At 43.0% G+C, this 21,639-nt stretch overlaps 1 protein-coding gene across 12 annotated transcripts in view; it reads left to right on the plus strand.

The window, feature by feature from the left end:
- The window catches only part of MYL10 (myosin light chain 10), a 92,247-nt gene that overhangs the window by 30,238 nt on the left and 40,370 nt on the right, over positions 1–21,639 (plus strand). For 5 of the 12 annotated variants that reach the window (XM_064394632.1, XM_064394634.1, XM_064394633.1 and 2 more), the window contains one exon: positions 12,166–20,518. The exons of 1 other annotated variant lie outside the window; for it this stretch is intronic. The gene's annotated coding sequence lies outside the window, so the exon portion shown is untranslated. Of the gene's footprint in view, positions 1–2,117; positions 2,226–5,786; positions 5,997–12,165; positions 20,519–21,639 lie in introns of those variants that run through there. 6 more of the 12 variants (XM_064394629.1, XM_064394627.1, XM_064394635.1 and 3 more) reach the window with 5 other exon arrangements.

The raw sequence follows: 21,639 nt of genomic DNA on the forward strand, positions 1-21,639 counted from the left end.
TGACCCTGGCTGCAGGAAATGCATGCAGCTGTTTATCTGGAGGGATGTCTAGCTAGAAACACATTTGAGGCCAGTGAAGTATCTTTCTTTTAAGATAAAAGAAAACCTTCTTCCTCCTACGCTCGCCACCAATGTCAGAACTTCCTATTGCTTTTAAGTGCAAAGTCTCATTTTCTCTGAATATATGTATTCAGGAGCCTGGCCAACCCCCCTTGGTATCGATTCCCATTGATGAGGCATATAGGAATTCTTTTCCCATCCCCAGCCTGGGTTTTCCTCATGTGATAGCATCAGACTCTCAACTCCTTGTCCTGTTTCTTTCCTCTCCCTCTCCCACTCCTCCTTAGGAATATAAAGCACTTCAGAAATGGGACTGGGTTGGCAATAAGTTACTTTAATTGGATTTTTTTTTTTGGGTATTGGTATGCACAGGTTATCTTTAAATGATTTACTGATGTACTGCCAAGCACTGCTCATTTAACCTCCTTCCTGCTCCCTTTGTGTATGGATTCCTCTAACGATACTGGCAAACAATCTTTCAGAGAGCGTGCCACACATTTCTGCAGTGAAAATCCCAAATGGAAAGCTACAGACACTGCCACTGCAGGGATGGCACGTCCCAGTCTCACAGCTTTTGGCACTCAGTCTCCAGAGGCCTGCACGGGCACCCAGCACCTTGCAGGGTGGGCTCTTACCCACCCCCAGCCCCAGGAAGGTAAAGAAGAGCCTTTTTTTCCTTTTTGCTTATTTTTTATTCTTTTCCTTTTTTCTTTTCTTTTTTTCTTTTTTTTTTTTTTTTTTTCCTCCCTGTGATCGTTGAGCCACTCCGACGTGAATTTATGTGTGTAATCATCTGTGTTGTAATTGGCAGCCTGGCATATGAGTCACTAACCAAATTAACTGAAGTTTCCTTTGGGGAAAAATGTAATCAGTTACTACACTCAGATACATTGCACCAAATTAACCCTTGCAGTTTATAGGGTTGGGGCTGAGCTACCTGATGGTTTCCTTCCCCAAAACACAGGAGAAGGCCAAGAACAGAGAAGGGTCAAAAGCCCCAGGGATGGAGATTTCTTTCTCAAATAGCTCCTGGAATGTAATTTACAGTAGTTTCTACCCTAAGAGTTCAAAAATCACAAATGACATCTGCCCCATATGATGAGATTGACTTTAAAATCAGTAAGATGGAAAAACACATGTTTTGGTTGTTTGGGGCATTTAGTGTTTCACCATATGAGCTTATGTTTGCAACTCAAATTGTCAGGCCTCTACTTTCAGTGGGAAAGCAAGCTGAGATATTCATAGAATCATATGATTCAAGAAGCTGGAGCTTTAAAAGAAACCCACTACTGCAGAACTAAAAGTAAGCTGGTCAGAGTTAGCAACACAGCACTTGTTTGGTTTTTGTCTGCACTGAAATCTATTTGGTGCCCAAATCTAAGCAGCACAGTGGAAATAATTGATAATATTTTTTTGGTTTCTGGCTGCATTAAAAAAAAATCAGTAAAAACTTTATGTGGAATGTAATATTTTATTTGATCTGAAATGAAACATCAAAAATATTTTTGTCTTAAAAAAAAATCAGATGCCTAAATTTAAAGTATCTTCATCTTTCAAGAGTTTCTTCCCCAAGTCAGGTAAACAGATCCAGTTGAGCTTGATCTGCAACTGTCAGAATAAAAAATATTCTACTGAACAGGTCAGAGGGGCTGACCCAAGAGATCTGGTCTGGTGGGTGACTGAGGTGATGGAAGACTCAAAAAAGTGGTAATTGCTGCTTTATAGTGTCAGGGTCACAGCTATACAAACATGTAGGCACCAATCTCTTCAGCTTCAGCCTCTGGAGCTTTGGTATCTGGAATTTTTGGCTTTCACTTCTTGAGGAGTGCAGAACTTCTCACTGAAGTGTTGGTGGAAGGTAAATCCATGAACCAGTATGAAGGGATGTGAAAGGAGGTAATGGTGACTGAGGGACCAGGACAGCTCTGGTCCCTCCAGCCTCTGTCCTGGGACATCCAACCCCAGCCTCCTGGACAATTCAGATTTTCTAGTGTCTTCTGTGTAGGACTGAACCTGGCCAGTTGGAGAAAAACGATGTGTGGAGCCCTGTGGAAGAGGGAGGAGGAAGGCTGCTTGGAGAACACAACCATAACCATGCTGGGCAAAATCTGTAATTCAGGCACAGCCCCCCATTCTGCTCAGGGGATGCCCTACAGGTGCTGGAGGTATAAGCAGAAGATTAAAAAATTTTGGCCCTTGCTCCTTCTGAAGACAGTGAGCTGGTGCAGTGCAACTGCAGTTATGACACCTGCTTTTATTTTAACCTTAAACTCTCTTCAAAAAGAGTCTGAAAAGATGGGAGATTTTTCTTTTTTTTTCCCTTTATTTTCTTTCTTCCTTGCTGCCCCTGCAGAAATATAGCACAGGTGTCTCAGTATCACTGTGATGCTTTAGCATGACTGACTTCTGAGTACACTAATATTTCCTTTCTTTTTCATGTTCTCAAATTTTTTCTTCATGTATTTATTTTAATAGCTAGAACAATCTATTTTTGCAGTTGGAAGAATGCAAAATTCAATTTATCTCACAGAACACCTAAAATGAATTCAGGCAGAAAGGGGGTGGTGGAAGATTTAGGTCCTGCCTGTAAGCTTTTGACTGGAGCCATTTGTCATTTTGCTTCATGGATTGGAGCAATGAAGGTTTTATAGTGTGAGCCCTGAGAGTGACAGAGCTGGATGTGATTTCCCACTGTCGAGCAGGGTTCACAGGCAGCCTGTACAAATCCACACCTGGAGAAGGGCTGGGTTGGACACAGCCCTACTCTCATCCCTTGTCCTGGGTGTGGAATCAGCTGGGGATGAGCACTGGGATCACCTGGGCTGCCCATGGATACCAACATCCTGCACACAGCACATTCCTGGGAGCTGCTCCAGGCCCTGGCTCAGGTCTGCAGGATGCTCACTGGCACCTCAGTGCTGCAGAAATCACAGGGAATCACCTCCTGGAGGTGTGTTCAGTGCTGGGATTGTGTGAGGCCAAGCTGGGTGTACATTCCCACCTTTTAGGGCATTGTCTGGGATCACAGGCTGAATAATCCTTTCCAGAGGTTCTGTCACTCTCCTGCTAAATGGTGACAGTGATTTCAGCTGGGAGGATCAGCTTGCTGGGGCAAAGAACCAACTGTAGCAGAGGCTGTGGAGTCTGGCTTTAGTGGAGCTCAGGGCTGGGCATATCTTCACAAGGCTACCAGAAATCCTCTTTGGAGAAGCCTTGGAAGGAGCAGGTGTTGAGGGTGAGTTGGCTCTTTCAGCCAAACTTCCCCAAAATGCCTTTTCAATGGAAAATGGAGCACAGAGAGCAGTGATGCTGTGATGGTGGGGATGCTTTTTGGCTGCTGTAGGAGTGGGGAGAGCTGGGTGTGCAGACTCCTGATCCTTCCAGTCAGTTTCCACAAGTCTCTGCTTGTCAACACCCCCTTTCCCAAAGTTATTTCCCTTCCTGTCTGTTGCTGAGGGCTCTTGGATCCAAACACCCTGCTTTAGTTCTCACCTGCCACAGAAACCAGCAGTGCTGTACTAAGTGGGTGGGCTTCACTGCTCAGAGCTGTGCTCAGCTGGGGTGGGGACCTGGGTCAGGCCTAACTCCTGCCATGGCTGTCACTGGGACAGTCCCTGGGAGCTCTGGAGGGACTGCAGGGACACCTTTCTCTGCCTTGGCCCTTCCCAGGGCACTGCTGATGGCAGGGGTGGCACAACATCAGCCAGACATCCCAATGATGCACTTCCTTCCCCTGACAGAGGCCAAGAGCTGGCCCCAGCACATCACTGCCAAACCAAGCACCCCCAACCCTCCCACTTCTACTCAGAGCAGGGGATGGAGGCAGAGCCAGGAAACAAGAAGGAAATGCCTGGGAAATGCTCTGCTGCTCACACAGCCCCTGTCGTGCTGCAGCCTCCAGCCTGCTCTGTCTGGGAGTTTGTCAGGCTGTGTGTGGTGCCCCAAGCTGTGAGGGGACAGGGATGTGCCAGCTGATCCTGCCCAAAGTGGCTGCAGTTTCCCTTTTCCTCTGCCTCTGCATTATTAGAATTATGCCAGAGCTGCAGAAAGATCTTTGAGACGTGAATTGTAATCGATGCAAGGCAAAATTTGCACTTGGAGTGGTATAAATAGTGCATAAATATCCTTCTTGCTGTCTGCACTGAGGTGACTCTTGTCTTCAGAACTTCCACTGTTTTTATTGCCTTTTCCCCCTCCCTTCACAATACTGAATTGACTGACTTTATCTTGGCACTTTCTGTGTCTTGCCAAAAGAACAAACTCAAAATAGCTTTCCAGGGTGCATTTTGGACGGCTTTTCTGTGCCACTGAAAGAAGAGATGGTTGTTCCAAAGCATGCAATTTATTTTACCCACTTTCACCCTGAGTTTATACATGGGCCATTAGCTGCCAGCTGAGTGGTAAACACATAAATGGTGGAGGTAATGCCTACATCTTGGATCCACGCGCTCCAAAAGCTTTTCCCTTCTCCCTAGCTGTGGTTATGAGCTAGCAAAACTCACTTAAACCTTTTCCAAGAGCAGAATTAACTTCCATTAATGTTATGAGTGCTTCAGGCAAAAGAGCATTAGTCTGTTACACCTCCTCTGAGAGGCCTCCTCTGCGGGGTTGAACAGGTTGAATGACAAAGCAGCCATTTAAAAACCTGTCTGAAGATCCTTCACCAAGAAGGGGGAGTTTTGTAGCTAAGTTGTTTGGGAAGAGGAAAGTCTCAGTGCAGTTCCCAGATCTTCAGCAGTCTTTTGGCATCAATCTTGCATCTGCAATCTCTGGTATTTGTGACCCACATATGTTTTTGTAGCTCCTTTTTCCTCTGGAAAAGGCTACTGATGAGTGGCCATGGTGGTGGAAAATAGAGACCTTAATCTCCCTGAACTCTGATGGTTTGGGTACGAAAAGGGAGGTAACACCTGTCCCTTCTTGTGCCTTCCCTGCCCTTATTGAGAGTGGGAGACCTGACCTTAAACACAAAGTGCAACACAAATAGGAAATGTAAATGATTTTCAGCATCTTGTGATCTCTTGTCCAGGTAATTTCAAGTTAACTAGTGTTGGTGCAGTGGCTGCAGTCTCATCCTGCACCTTTGTAGGTCAGGTTTCTGTGCAGGTCTCAGTGAATTTCTGCATAGTTACAGGATCCCCAGGAACAGGCAGAGCCTACTTTACTTAGTAATGGAGTAGGTTGTGAACAGGTCTGTTGTTGAAGCATTTATTGTTTTTCAACTTAAGTTATGGTTTCATATAAATAATATATGTAGCTAGTCAATGCTTGGGAAATGCATTCTTTTCCTTGTGAAATATTTATGGACTTCAGTGCCTACTAAGTACCCAGTCAATTTTGAGAATACAGCTCTAGTGAGAAGGCTTGGTTGCCTTTAAAGTCTTGGCCAGGGTGGGACAGACCTGTTAGCTGAGAGATACTGGAAATCTGATTTTTTATCTATTGATTCATTCCCCTCTGTGTGGGGTCTCTCCATCCCCCCTCAGATTTGAAAAGGGAATTGATATTGGTGGTTTTTGTACTGACAGAAAAGACAATGGAATCCTCTACATCAGTAGGGAACATGTATGGTATGACTTGGCAAAAAAGATAATTCACACTGAAATAGAAATCTGCTGGGATTTTCACCTGTCAATAAAATAATAAAAATCATGGGAATATTTTCTATAACAAATTAAAACCTCCAAAATGCTGTCGCTATTCACATGTGGTGCTATTTTTCCCAGTGTGGAATTCCCATACGTGGCTTCTGCATTTCTCACATCTTCTGAGGGAAAATGAGAATTACTCCAGGCATGGATTTACTGGTGGGATTGGCCAGAGTGATTTGGGATCATCTGAGACCCCCTGGGAGCTCTCCAGCCTGGGGAGAGGTGTTCCCATGGAAGAACTGATGATTTAAGACAAAGAAACAACGTGCTCAGCCTTCACCACAGGTAATGATTCAGCCTCCTGATTCACTGTTGGGAATTGTCACCTTTTTGTCACAGGGCTCTGTCCTGCTCTTAGACTGGATGACAAGACTTTGGAATACATGAGGCTTCAAACAAATGGACACCTGAATTTTATTTTGGTTTTTTTTTTTTTTTTTTTTTCCCCAAGAAATCAGAATGTCAGCACTTGAAACAGGCACTTGGGGCGTAGGGGTGGGTGATCACTTTGGAGGACAGGAGCAGAGATGGCTGAAAATCTGCCACAATGGAATTCAGTCCTGAAAAAACATCCTTAACCCAACAAATTGCAAATCTGTTTGAACTGATTGAGGTAATCTGAACCATTAAATAAAATTTTTAGTTTTTTTTTATTGTCCAGCTCTGACTCCTGCAGGCTGGAGCAGCCAGCACTGCCACAGACCAGTGAAAAGCTGCTTTTGCAACACTTACTGCAGTTTCCTGCTCTGGTGGCCTGTGAATGGGAGATTTTTTTTTTTCCTTAATAAACAGCCCTCACGTATCTGTCTGAAAGCCACACCATTAAAACCTTAACTCAGCAATCTAAAATGATGCTTTTTTCCCCCTTACTTACATGTCAAATCATAAACATCAGCCTCAGTAATAAATATTTCTATTTTATATGTATATTTTTATGCCTTTATCCCAGTTGGATTTTCAAGGCTAAGGGCTTCAGTGTGAGATCCTTGCTGCATGTTTAACAAACAAATAGTGAAAAATACGGTATGCTGATGTGGAGATTATTATACATAAATCATTGAAAAATGCTCTTTTTGAGAGGAGAGAATCACAAAAAGAGTCATTGACCTGAATAAAAGAAGCTCAGCTGTACTCCAGAGAATTTGCCATTTTCGATACATGTTAGTGCTTGCTAACAATTGTAATTTATTAATCCTGTTCTCTCTTCTTTTCCTCCATACTTGCACATTTGATTTTTACTGTAAGCAAGAATTGTATTTATTTTCTAAGAGTGCAAATTGATCTTGTGGTCACTGATAAACACTAAAAGCTACTTGATAGTCAAGATAATCTCTCAAAAGACCCATAACCAAAGTAGGTAGAAAAGACCTCCTCACTAGATCATTCCATTTTAATATTTCTAAGAGAAAAAGCAGTATTTGCATCCTGAAACAGAGCCAGGGATATTCTGCCTGATTTGCAGGTCATAACTCTGCTCATGGTCTGTTTGGAAACAGAAGCTCCCTGCCTTGTGCAAATTGATGGAGCTCTGCTGCCCCAAATGAAATACAGCCAGTGCTCTGCTGATGCACTCCAGGATGCAGAGCAGGGAGAGGATTTTTTTTTTCACAATATCTGCAAAACCAGGATGTCGGTTTTGCTATTTAAATGGGAGCTGAACCATTGGAAATTGTGTTTGTCATGCAGAGAAACCAGAAACAGTTTAGAGAGTCCAGGTACTTTATTTTTACTTCTATATCAAATGTACCTGTAATGCAGAGCTGTTGTGCAGGACCTGTCAGGAACTGCTTCCACCTTTGGCATCCCAGAGCTCCCAACTCATTAATTAATATCCATGTACAGGATATATATATATATAAAATATAAAAAAATATATAAACACCATATATTATAATATATAAAATATATATAATAAAATATAAAAAAATATATGTGTAAAATAGAAAATAAATATAATTAATATATAAAGACAATCACATCTGCTAGTGCAGGTAGGCATGTGAAGGTGCCTATATATATACATACACACACAATACACATAAAAAAATATATATATACATATGTATACACATATATATGTATATATATGTGTATATATATGTATACACACACACACACAGATACATACATACATATATATATGCACCTTCACGTGCCTACCTGCACCAGCAGATGTGATTGTCTTTCCCCTCATGTCTCTGTTTTCCACATTTTTGGAATATTTCATCTAGCCAGAACTGAATTCTGCAAAGGACAGGACAGGAATTAGACAGAGCCCAGTGTGAGGAAATCTTACCTCAGTAAATATCCAGTTCTGATCTGTAAGCACCAGGTGTGTGTGAAATAGAAGTTTTCTCTCTCCCAACACTTCTTCCACGTACCTGTAGAAATGCCTTTGAATTCAACTGCAGGCTCAACACAACTTTTTTTTTTTATTTAACAAATCTTGACTTTTTTTTAATAAGAGCTGTTTTTTTCCTTTGAAAATTTACTCAGAATTTGTCTGAGGAGTTTTTCGGAGGTCGTCCTTGAGTATGTTGTAAATTTACTGACAGAAGGAACTGAGTATTTGGCTGCTCATTAGTTCTTGGGGTTCCTCCTCATTCCCCACTCTCTCTGAAGGTGGGCTGTGATGTTCCTGCCACTCCACTCAAGTTTTAAATTTTACTCAGGCTCAGTAAGTACTGTGCAAAGCTTCTTCCCTGGTCTGGAAATGATTTTTTTCCCTTGTTATGTGGTTAAGATGAGGTCCTTGCTTGCTAGAACACCAATCTCCCCCCACTGCTCCTCTTCAGTGCCTGTAAAAAGTATTGGGGGAAAAGAGATGAAATAAACCAGCATGCAAAGAGAAATAACCAGGAAATATGTGGTATATTTCTGTCATATATTTTAGTAAAGTCTTAATGTGGACACAAGAGTATCTGTCTTTGTAGATAAATTTCTGTATTCTTAGCATTTATTGAATCAGCAATGTCCCCATCCATTATGTAACAGCAGCAGCTGGTCAGCCTTTCATGTGATGTACAGTTTCCTTTCCTCCTCATAGTAATGACAGAAAAATACCATTATTCTTCAGCACCTTTCAGCTAATATTCTTTCAGATTGCTATCCTTACTTCTATGTAAATGCAGACCCTAATTTAGAAGAATTAGCTTTGAGTAAAGCATTATTTTCTACTGGTAGGGTTGGGAAAGAACTTTTTTCTGAAAGGGAATTTGAACTGGTTAAAGAAACTTTTGTCAGCATCATCCCTCCTGTGTGCCTGAGCAGTTTTGGAAAGAGGGATCTAATGACTGGCCTCAGCCAAAGAAAGTGAGCTGGAAGTCTGTATTTCACAATCCTCTCCACCACAGGTACCTCTCTGACCCTCTGAGAAAACTTGCCACAGCCTCCCTCAACACTGGGACCTCAGAGGGTTCTCTGGCACATTTCCAGATTATGCCTTCCTTCCCTTCTCTCTGGATTTATTTATTATTTATGTTGAGGAAAATGTGACACTAGTGAAAATTTGATGTTGGTGATTTGAAGCCTTTCTTGCTGAGAGCTCCCTGATTTCCACTCACCTGGTGCATCCCACAGAGGTTTGCAGTTCCTCAGCCCACAGGAGGAGCAGTCAGCACCTGAAGGGAGTTCTGCTCTCCAGCAGCTGCAGAGCTGCAGCAAAGGGATTGTCTGCTCCCAGCTGTGCAAGGACCTTGCACAATTCCTGCCAGTTTCTCTCCAAGACAAGGAACAGAAAAAAATCACCAAACAGCAAAAACAGAAGGCAGAGCAGCAGCCCAGGGACCCTTCCCATGTGGGCTCCTGCTTCTCTAGATGATGGTTTGGTGTAAAGACCACATCTTCTATTTTCTATTAAACAAGCAAACAAACCCAATGACACTTTTTGGGAAATTGTTGGCGTTTGGGGTTTGATTCACAGCCTGGTAAGAGAAAATGCTTCTCATTCTGTATGTATTGTCTTGGGGTTTTTTTAGATTTGATGTCAGTGGCAACCCCAAAGTGGGGCAGATGTTAAATTTTAGAAGAGAGACCAAGGACTCTCTTCTAAAATGCTGAGTAAAGCTGGCTAGAAAGCAGAACATATTTTCGGGAAAACAGGGATATTTTAGAGTTTTTGTCTCATCAAAATGAAAATAAGAAGGAAGGAAGAGCAAGTGAGCAAACAGATTCAGCTCCCAGCATGCCAAAGCCTGAGGATATTTCTGTAGGATTAGGAGACCAGGGTTCATGTTTATGGTCTAAAACACCTCCCTGAGTGGGATCAGTCTGTTGAGCACAATTGCTTGTGTTGGGTTGGTCCTGACTTCATAAAACCCCAGGATGACCCCAAGGTTGGGATATTCGCAGTGGCTGTGGGAAGACTGTGCCAAATCCTTGCTCTGCTTTATTTGGAGCCAACTCAACCTGCCCTGTATCACATGGTGTAAATCCACAGCACCAGGGGATGTGCTGACCACTGGCTATGCCGGGATCCTTTCCCAATCAGTTTTTGTCCATCAGTCTCAAGCTCAGCAAGAAGATTCTTCTCAGAAAGCCTTTTGTGACAATAATGTGTTTCCTGCAAAACGTTTCAGTTCTGAGAAATCAAGATTTTCTTTCCCCCTGCCCCCCAAAATAATGGAAAAACCCAAGCCCCTCTAGTTGGAAAATGCCTAACACCAGCAGTGAGCTCTGATGAGGTCAATTGCCCACTTGCCTCCTTCCAGCATTTGTGTCTTTTTATTTCAAAACAGTTTGAGAGCTGCTCTTCTGGCAGGAAATTGCAAAAAAGCCAAGGCTGCATTTAAATTCAGCTGCAGCTTGCACTGAGGGCAGTTTTGAAATAATCTTTATATAGAAGATGTTGTCTCAACTACCTATTGAACACATTGAACCTCCCCCATGCCTAATCTCCCTGCTTTGCACAAAACATAAAATTTATCTCATAAACACCAGAACCTGCACCTAAGAAAGAGGCCTGGAAAAAGAAGCTTTAGCAATAGAAGCAATAAGTCCATCCCAGAGGGACTTTCACTGTCACATGATGACAAACTGGGAATGTGTATGCTGAGAAGGGAGGGAAGAACTGATAAGGAGGTCAGAGAGGCTGAAAACACAGATTTCATTGGCATTAGAAATGTGACCACTATAAGCAGCATGTCCAGGGATCAGCTTTCCTAGACAGCAGATTACTGGTTGTATTCCTACCTCTGCTGTTGGTCTCTTGAAGGGTTCTCAGATAAATAACCTTCCCCTTTGTGCTCCTGTTTCCCTCACTGTAAAGTGCTGTCAGTGATGTTTGTTGCCTTTGTAAAGCACTTTGAGTTCCATGGCAAAGGGGAGGTGTTAGAGTTGCTGTTAGTTCCAAAAGGGAAAAAGCTGTAAAATTGAGGTCTGAAGTCAACCTTGTTTTTCTATGTCTTTTTCCTCTTAGTAATATTTTATCTTTTGGGAAGAAACTATGATTGCAAACTAGGGAACTTACAAGTGGCCAATAGCTTTGACTCCTGAGTCAAGAGTGAAACCCTCCTGTGGCTGAGTTGTGAGCAGGTGGATGGAAAGCCATTTCCAGGGGACACAGGGTGACAATTCCCTGGGTGTCCCACTGGAAAGCTGGGTCAGGGGCAAGCCAGGGGTGCTGAGATCTAAATCAGATGTTCAGATCCCTCATCAAAACTGTCCTGTGGCTGGTCACAAGATTTCTCCAGGCACAGGGGCTGTCCTGGGATACATCTTCTCTCTGTGTACTCCAGATCCCCAGCCCTGGGCATGTGCTCACTCTGCTCCCTCCTTCAGGTTATTGCAGCTTGTGCCATGCTCAGAGCACTCAGCCCCCCAAGAGGCAGTGCCCATCCTCAGAAGCTTCTCTGTGCACAGCCAGGGCAGACACAAACAACAAATGTGCTTTGTTCATGAGTGAAATCAGACTGAAACAAAAATAAGGTGCATTAAATAGAAATCATATAATATATTAAAAGTCTTCCACATTTTTGTCATTTCCTATACATTAATTATTGCATTTAGGTCACAATAAAAAAAAAAAAAATTCATGCCTTGGAGCCCTAATTACATTGCCATGGGCCTCACAGAAATCAATAACACAGCCAAAGCAGCTGTATTTGGAGACTTTGTTCTGCCATTTGATTCCTAAACAGATTTTTCATGACCAAATTAGAGAATGAAACAAATGCCTATTCAAGAAGGCTTGTTATTGAATGAGGTTCTATAATCCAGTGCCACAGCTTATGGTCCATATGGAAGCCCAGCTGAGAAATCCAGCACTGCTTTATCAGCAAAGCTACAAATATTTACTGAGAACAGAAGTCAAATGGGAAGGACTGTCTGATCCAAGCTATGCATGTGTGTAACTGCCCAAAGCATGAAAACAACAGTCTTTTCTCAATTTTTATTGCTGTATGGGTGGTCCCCAGTGTTATTCATAAATAATCTTTTTTTTTTAAACTTTGTACAGGATAAAGAGGATAATAACCGTACCAGCTTCACCAGCCCGTGGAGAGAACAGCTGAAGAGAGCATGTGAAATTGCTGTGATGAATAGCAGAAGAGGGGAAGGCTTCTTGCAGTGAGAGAGATCTAAGCAGCCCATCAGGCCAGGAGGCAAACTGAGAGAAAACTTTTTTGGCTAGGGTTGAATTAGGAGTGATGTATGGTGTTAAAGAACAGAAAGCCAACAGGTTCTCTGTGCAAAGGAAAACCAAAGAAAAATGAATGCATCAAAATATGTGATTTAAACCTTGTCTAAATTAAGGAAGAAACACGAAAGTGCTGCTCTGAAGAAAGAGCTTGAACTCAGTCAGAGAAAAGAGATTCTAAAACAGTAACAGAGAAACTTCCTCCTCTTTAGAGACAGTGAAAGAGAAAATAGCATGTGCCTTCCTATTAAAAACGTGTCTTTCCAAGGAGAAAAGGCTCAAAACCTGAATACTTCAAAGATATTAACCCCAGTGTGCTCCAGATAACTCCTGCAGAGATGGGCAGCAATGGTGGTGTCAGAACACTTGAAAACAGTGACCTGGAAGCCTCTGTTCCAGAGGCAAGACCAAGCTGTTCTGTCTGCCTAAGACACTGCCCATATTCCTGGTGGGATCAGTGCAGACCACTGCTGCAGCACCCCAGCCTCCCCACTGCCTTCAGGAGCTGCTGAAGAAAAGGCAGCCCAGCCCAGGGAGGTACAAACTGACTGACCCCTTCAGCTGCAGATGCCTCTGGGCTGTTGGCAGGATTTGCCAAGCTGCAATCTGCCTCTGGCCACACGCCACACTCACCTTGTGAAGGCCTCGGGCTGCTTTGAATCCCTGCTACCAGCAGCAGTCTAAATGTTAAAGATCAGCACATTGGACAAATATTAACAGAATTTCAGGCCAACAGCTCAGCAGCAAAATGCTGCCATGTGCTGAGATTTCTTCCTGATCAGTAGCTGTGAGCTTGTGTCAGCAGCCTCTTCTCCATTTCACTAATGACAGCTGTGAACCTCCTCCATCAACAAGCTGGCTTAAGCCATGCCATGACTGCCTCTGCTGCCTCTGTACACTCAGCAAACCCTTCCTCCTGCTCAGAGAGTTCTGGAAGCTCACATACATCATGGTAGGACACTGATTTCACTGCTGGCTCAGTGATGAACTGTCACAGCTGAGACAGCCACGACACACAGAGCACCACCACACAATTCCAGAAGGCTTCAAGCATTCACCCAGAGTAACACCACACAATTCCAGAAGAATTCAAGTATCTGCCCAGACAGAGTAATATCACACCACCTCAAAAGGCTGCAAGCATCTGCCCTTGCTGTTCTCCAGCCCAACCCTTTATCTCCTCACGTTGATGCAATGCCCCTGTGTGCCCTCTGCTCCCTTTGGTGGTTGGGCAGTACCTGGGCACTCCATGGCTCATTGCTTTGGAGCTCACTGGGGATGAGGTCAGGCACAGCCCCACTCCCAATCCCACAAACTGTGTGCCTGCAATGAACAGATGTCAGGAAAAAAGGGTAACAGGAGAAAGCCTGAAAAAAGCATTTTCTACCAGAGGCACTAGAAAAGTGCAGGAGAGTCTTTCCTCAGGTTGTTCAACAGCAATCAGTGCAATGTTGTTTAGGTCATTCTCCTACTGAGGTTTCCTACATGGAAAGTTACTTTGCCACTAGAATATTGGTGGAGCTCCTGTAGGTGACAGTGTGGCCAATTCTGGACTGGAATTTCTATATATTGAATCTTCTCTGAGAGAGGCCTACAACTTCTGGGTAAATACATCACCAAGAGCTATCTGTACACCATGCACAGAAAGCATTATGCATTTCAGAATACACTTGATTTTTAAGTAGTTCTTGAACTCCCAAGTGCTTAAATCACTTCTGAAAGTAAAATAGTGACTCTTGAGTCAGAAGCTTTTGAAAGTATTATCCTCTGTGTTTTCCAGTTTTGTTCCTCTTCAAGCACTTAAGTGATTTTTAAAGGCACTGATCACCCACAGGTTGTGTTGCCGTTCCTGACAGTTGTGAGCAGTCAGCACCTCTGGAGAAGTTGAGAAATTTTGTGCCTCAGTTCATTTGCCTGGATTTTAAAACTGTGGCCTCTGCTTTTATTGACTTTTGAGACAGGTGAAGTTGATAAAGTGAACAATATAAAAAGTGCAGCAGAGCATTAAAAAGCAGGAAAGATGATGAGAAGAGATTGCGGCCAAGATTAAAAGACAGGATTTCATTGGGATGTTTTCCTTATGCCAAGACTTCCTTTTTATTGCCTTTTTTTTCCCCTTCATGTGGAGTTGCACTGAAAAAGCTGCATCCTGACTCTCCCACACCCCTGGATTTTATCATAGTCAGTGATGCACACCCCTGTAAAAAGCACGTTAAATATTTTTGTGGTTAAACGTCACCTGGCTTGGTGGGAGCAGAAGCCTCACATACAGGGCTCATAGGAATGAATCATTTTATAGCTCCCAATCTCTGCAGCTCCCCCTTGTCTGGCCCTGTTCTCATCCTGAACCCAGCCAGGGCCTGTCCCTGCAGTCACTTGGACAAGTTCCTGAAGTCCCCTGGGCTGAGGATTGGTGCCACAACACCCTGCTCTGGTGTCCTGTGGCAGCAGCTCTGTGCTGGGCTGGTGTCTCTGGCTGCAGCTCCTCCTGCTCCTCTGAGGCTCTCTGGGGTTTCATGTTTGATTTTGGAGGTCTGGACAATGCTGCTGCTTGGATCTCCTAAGTTAAACTGGTTAGTTGTTGGATGGAGTGACCGCCAAGGAAAACACCTGCAGGAGGTGTGATGGTGATTCTGGAGGTGGCTCAGTTCCCTCACTCAGGATTGAACTGGTCTCTCCAGGGCCAGAAAGTGAAGAACTGGCAGAGATGACAATTTCCAAAGGTCAGGACAGGATGGAAAACCAATGTCTGTTTGTTTTCTTTGCAAGGGCATGAGGAAAGTTCCTGCCCTAGAAACAAGGCGCCTCTGGTGTGATTAAAGAAGTCAGCAAAACTCTGCTTCTTTAAACTGGGAAATCACTCTTTGAAAAGATCACACCTGTGGGATTCCAGTAGGTCAGAAAACATCCTTAGACTACAGATTCTTAATTTCTCTCCTCCACTCTGGCCATGCAGTCACATTCCCTGCCCACAGCATCAGTCTGTGCAGTGCTAAAAATGCTAAAAATGCTTCTGCCTGCTTTCCTCACACTGCTTACCTAGGAACTGTTCTGCACTATGAGGAATGAAGAGAACAACTACTGAAAGGTTTTTATCCCAACCAGGATTAAAGCAATCACTTCCTGTTCATGGCCAGTTGTTTCAAGTGTCACTTAGAAGAGGTGCAGGAGCAGTCAGGCTCATTGGAGACCTGATACCATCTGTGGCTTGTCTTAGATTGTCACACAGCAGGTGAACTTGGAATGAAATCCTCATTCTTGTTTTATCAAAATCAGTTTGCTCTTTCATCATTTTAGGTCAAACTTTTTTTTTTTTTTTTTGCTTAGCACTTTTCCTAAGTGCTCAAATAGCAATGGATGAGAGTCCTGTAACATAAATCTTTCAACCTCTTTGGACACTTTCCCATGTAATACACCTGGGTCAAAACTTCAGCTTTTAAATGAGAAAAGATGCTGTGGTTCCTCCCACTAAAACTGGTCATTATCTCACTAACATCAGATTTACTCCTGTGAAATATCTTTCTCAAATCAGCATGTTGTTGCAATAACATGTCCTAAGGTGAAATCTGACTTTAGAGTAGATTTTTTTCTTCATGAAGGAGAACTTTCTGCTGATATTCCTCACTTGCACAGTCCATTGATCATTAATTTATTGCATCTTTCTGTGGGACAGTGCTGAATGCAGGCTGGATTATAAGGTATTGAGTCACTGTTCATTACTGATTTATTGAAGCCTGTAATAGGAACAGAATGAAACAGTGTTTGAACAGCCTGTTTGAAACTAAAGTCAAATGAATGTAAAGCATATGCTCAATGTAACATTGTCCCAACAGAAGGATGGATTTCACATCCTTAAGGATTTTAAATCATAGGGGTCAAAATTCAGGATTTGTTTCAGTGAATCAGTCAGCCCAGTGGAAATGAGCTATTTGTGATCTCCACTGATGGCACTTCCCCTGCAGACAGGCACTTGGGTGCTCCATCTCATCTGCTGCTTCTCCTGGTTAGTGCTGCAGCTCTTCATGTGCATTTTTGCCAGTTGCAGCTGGAATTGCCACTTCCTATTTGAGAGGAGAAGGGGGAGTAGGTACAGTTTCTAGATTTTTTGTGGGTTTAGGCATCTTCATGACAGTTTTACTAAGCTTGCTTGTATTATGCTCTTCCTGGCATTTCCTCCTTTTGAAGTCATTAAAACCGATTTCATATTTATAAATAAAGTGTCCTAATGCATCTAATATATGATGAGGTCTGGCTGCTGCCTGATTCTCTTTTTAATGTTTACGCCAGGTGCCTCTTGCTTTCAAGGAACCAAGCAATGAATAAATTTAACAGATATTTCTCTTAATTAGCCCCCAAAGAGCTAGCAATGAAAAACACTATCAGAAATATTCTAGTGCTTTAGAAAATATAAGACTTCTTCACAAAGCCTCTACACAGAATTACAGAACAGCAATAAAATCATCACTTGCATGCAGAAATAGATTGTTTACACAGGGATCTCTTATGAACTGGCATTTATTATGATTAACTTCTAATCACACAAACGTTTCCACACATGCATCTGAGCACAGCCACTGAAATCAGTGGGACAGCTCTGCTGCCTGACATTAGGTACAGGCATTAAAGTTTGTGGGATTAGAGCCCCATTTGTGTGTATCTCAAAGAGCTTTGCCTTCTCTCAGAAGGGGGAAGGAAAATTTATATTCCAGATTGGTGTAATTACTGTAGGACACACAATATTGGCAAACTAGATTCTCTGAATGTCTGCAACATTTCAAAGTAGTTTAAGATAGAGGCTAAAGGCTGACAGTTTCTTATTCCGACTTACATTCTGCCCCCTCTGCTTTTGATTCTGCATTCAGAGCTGCCACAAGAATGTCAGCACTGCAATAAATATGCATTTATGTAGCACCTTTTTTTTTGAAGTTTTCTAAACACTTTACAGACAGCCCTTTATATTCACAGATCTCAAAGTATTTTAGAAATCTCTGTTAGTATTGTTTTATTCCTTTTACTGAGGGAGCAATGGGTTTGTTTCCAGGGGAGCAACTGATCCAGGAGCCAGTGCTTTCAAATTAGCTAAATTAGAATTCTCCTATGAAAATTTTCTCCAAAAGGTCTCAAGTGGCTCTGAGGGAAAACATGAAGTTTTTATTTCCATCTTTCAGTGCGCTGGTATAGGCAGGATTACACAGGGCTAATAAACCTCATGTGTGCCAAGAGTCAGCCCAGAAAATTCCAGTCAACCAGACACACAGTAATTGTGTCTGCCCTATGGTTGGGATATTGGGAAGAAAATCCAAGAATCCTGGCTCCAAAGTTGTTTGTTGCAGGTAGATCATGGGGTTGAGGGAGGTGGTGATTCTGCACTGACTCCCACAGGTCAGTTTTACACGTGGCTTTGTGGGAGACTGAATTTACATCCTTGAGTCTATGTTTTGTGTCTGGTTTATCAGGGTTGCAGTTTAATTGTTCCCAGGCTGTCCAGGTGATAGAGCTAGCTGTGTGGCACCCAAAATATCTTTAAAACCTGGAGCCCTGGGCAGGGGAGAGCAAGGACCTGCACATGGATCTCTGTGCTGCAGCAGAGCCTTTGGTCCCTTTGGTGGCTGCTGCTCTGTTCTCAGGGGGCACATCCCAGGATCCACAGTCCTTCTTTAAGGAGTCACATTCCCCAGCTAAGGAGTGTACAGATCATCCCATTGTATTGATCCCATCCCTGAAACAGCCAGCTGAGGAAAAATCCTCCCTTGTCTCCCCCAGCCACAAGGAAATTCCTTCATTAGAGACCACTGTAATGCTACAGAAATATTCCTTTCCAGCAACAAACTCCCCATAATGTTGTTATGACAAGTGCCTTAAAAGTGGCAATCAATTCTTCTTTGAAGTCATTAACAACCAAAAATGAGTGCAGGACTTGTGAGAGGGCTGGAAATACGAGAAGATTTAAAGTGTATCTCTCAAATGTGCTCCAGCAGAGAGGAGGGAAGGGATCCAATTGCTTTCTTACCCTTGGAATTTCTCTGTTGGTTTTAATAGTCTGATAGCCTAATGACAAACTCCACACACACTCTGGGGTATGTTCTCAGCTTAATCCATGGGGATGCATGTCTGTAATACTCATTAACGTCAGGGAGCGTTAGGAGGAACATAAATCTTTGCTCACTAAGATGTGAATCTAGATTCTGATGTTCACCACACAGCATCAACTGCTGACTGAAGAATAAGAGGAATTCCAGCACCTAGAAAGTCTCCTTGAGAGTTCCTAGACTAAACAATCAATCCAGCCAAAAAAAATCAGGGATGAAATTTCTACTCCACACTTTTGGTTGAAAACACCAGCTGTGATAGAGAGTGATGCATATCCAACAGGCAGGCTCCAGCTCACACAGGAAGTCCATAAAATCCCTGTGAATCCCCAGCTGGCTAGACAAGCTCTCTAGTTCCACCAGAAACCCTGAAAAATAGATAAGCAGTACATTTCTCAGTTAATGGTTAGTGCCCTACAGCCCAGGAAAACATCACACTATGCACATACATAAAGAGGAATTTTGATGCCAAGAAATTAGAACTACTCTATAACAGACTTCTGATTTGTGATTTCTTTGGCACCAAGCCTAACACAAAATCACTGTGATTTCCAACTACAAATATTTTTGGAACCACCAGACTTGGTCCCATGTGTATGTTAAATGAAATGAATGTTCAAAATCCACAATAAAACTCCAGAGGGGAGACTCCGATTAGAATATTAACATTAATCTTAGGAAGTCACTAGGAACCATTCAAGCTACAATAATAAATTGCAATAAAGAAGGAATATAAGGGCTTTTTTTGCTGTCTGTTCAGTAAGCAGGTGTTACTGTGAACACTCTAATCTACACAGCACAGAAGTGAAGTGGTTGCCCTTAAATTTTCCAGTTGTGTAAAACAAATAAATGACATTACCATAATATGTACAACAATCCCTCTTAGAGGAGCTCAAGTGCAGCTCAGGGACTGGTGCAGATACTGAGATCACGTCATGCAGCTCCCCAGGACAAGACTGGAAAGTTTTCAAAAGCAATCCATCTCTCAACAGCCCCAGAGGCAGGAGCAGGATCCTGATTCACTCCCTGTTGGTGGTGAGAGCCATCCCTGGGCCACTTGCTGCTGACAGAGTCCCTGAACTCACCCTGGGGAGTCCCAGGTGTAAGGACATGATGCTGCCATGCTGCTCCAGCAAGGGGCTGAGCTCTGACGTGCTAACTGGACTGAACTTTGATGTAATTTGGATCCAGGCTGAAGTGCTTCAATTTAAATCTCTGAAATGTACCTTAGCAGCAGTGGTTTGATTGTTAAAATGAATGGTCACTTCCAAAAGCAGCTTCCTTTGACTTGCAGCAGCTAATCAGGACTTCTCAGCTCTGTCACCCAGATGAAATGGATATATATCCTCAGTGTTAAACCTTTGTGTTTAGAAGTTTTCACCACCATCTCTAACATGGCAATAAAACTGTGGTTCTCAGCATACAATCTTGGCTTTCAAAATTCAGGAGAAAGAATGATCAGGAGGTGAACCAAACCTTTGACTGGAATATTTTTAGGTTTGGTGTTCTCAAATTTAAGTGGTGACAGAAAAAGTTTCTTGTTATCATTAGAAAATTGGACTCAAGTGGGACTAGCACACGATTCATTGTATTTTCACAAATAGGTGAGAAATGAGGTGTACAGGAATTTCCTAATTCAGTAAAGTGCTGCTTTCCAGTTCAGGCATTGGCTCGTGGTGGTGAACATATTTCTTTTGTTCTGGAGAAGTCATTTTTTCACACCTGGCTGTTTTGTGGTGTTCACTGTACTTCTGATGCAACCCAGATTCCAGGAAGCCTGGGAGCTCCCAAAGCAAAGTCTGCTCTGCAGGATCTGTAGCTCAGCAGCAACAGCAAGGAGTTGGAAGCTGATCCATGCTGAGCTGGATCATTGATTGAATATTTAGGTGTTCTCTCAGAGCTTGTCAGGAAACAAACTCCAACCCTGAAATGCAAAGCACCAAGACTCCTCAAGGAATGTTTTTGATCACACATATCAAGCAATTCGCAAAGAACTGACCAAACTCTGGCTTTAGTGTGTTTGTGTGTCCCTGTGAGGAGTTTTCTGTGTGCAGCCTCGCAGAGCAGCAAAATTGTCCTTCCAGGTATGACACTGCTCTATTAATAGTCTATGAAGTACTAGGAGCACATGAAAGACACTTCAGATGACTCTTGAAAAATGAATCAGTATCTGCTCTGAAATTGGACCCCAAGTATGGAATAGGATGTGTCTGTGAGAGATTATTTTGGGGCCATATGGTTTCTTACTCTGCTCCACCCTCCTTTTCAGGAAACTAACAAATCCCAGCACCCTGTACTCACTGCAGAAGGATATGGGCATCTTCTGGGAGCAGACTTTGTTGGGCTGTTAGGAATTTTGTTCTTTCCTAACAGATAACTGCTCTGCTAATGCCTCCTGACCTGTCTTTGTGGAAAACACTTGTGCAGGGAGAAGCCCTTCTGCACCGATTCCTGTCTTTATCCTACAAATAAGTTGCTGGCTTTTCTCTTCACCACTCTGCTTTTATCTCCCGTCTGTCCTGTCTGACACATCTCTCCTGCTGGCTGCTGGTGGGACAAGCCTGTGATTTGTTCCAAGCAAACACACGTGCACAGTTCCCACCATTGTGTGGTCTCCTGCTCTGAACTTACCTGTGGGTGTTTACTTTGGTGGCATGACCTGGTATTTTGTAGTTCTGTATCTTTTTTTCTCCTTCCTTGATATTTTGTTCCCCTCAGCCACGATAACTCTTCGTCAGAAGCCGCTGCATTTCTGCTTTGATCATATAGAATGCACTGTATAGCCTCGGGTAACACAGTGCTGCTTAATACAGATGAAATAGCTACAAACCCTCTTAGAAGTGGGGTTTAAAAAGGGATACCAGTGAAATCAGATCCCTCTAGCTGGACAGCAGTCTGATAGCAGAACAAGGGCTGTTGTGGTATTTGGCAGCCAGACAGTCTTTATTGTTATTAGATGAAACAAAGCTTGTGATCTTTAGTCCTTGACCTTCACTGCAGCAGCACACTCTTAATCAGACCTTAATTTAACACCTAACATGGGCACAGAAAGGCCCAGCCACGGGCTGCTGGTTTAATTACATATAGCTGATATCATCCAAACCAATTTAACCTCATTGCTGTGTGCTGGGCACGGGATGGGAATCGCAGCACAAACCAGCACCCAACAGAAACAAACAGCAATGGGCTGCTCAAAGTTTTGTTT

The sequence above is a fragment of the Passer domesticus genome, chromosome 19, assembly GCF_036417665.1.
Source record: "Passer domesticus isolate bPasDom1 chromosome 19, bPasDom1.hap1, whole genome shotgun sequence".
Classification (NCBI taxonomy): domain Eukaryota; kingdom Metazoa; phylum Chordata; class Aves; order Passeriformes; family Passeridae; genus Passer; species Passer domesticus.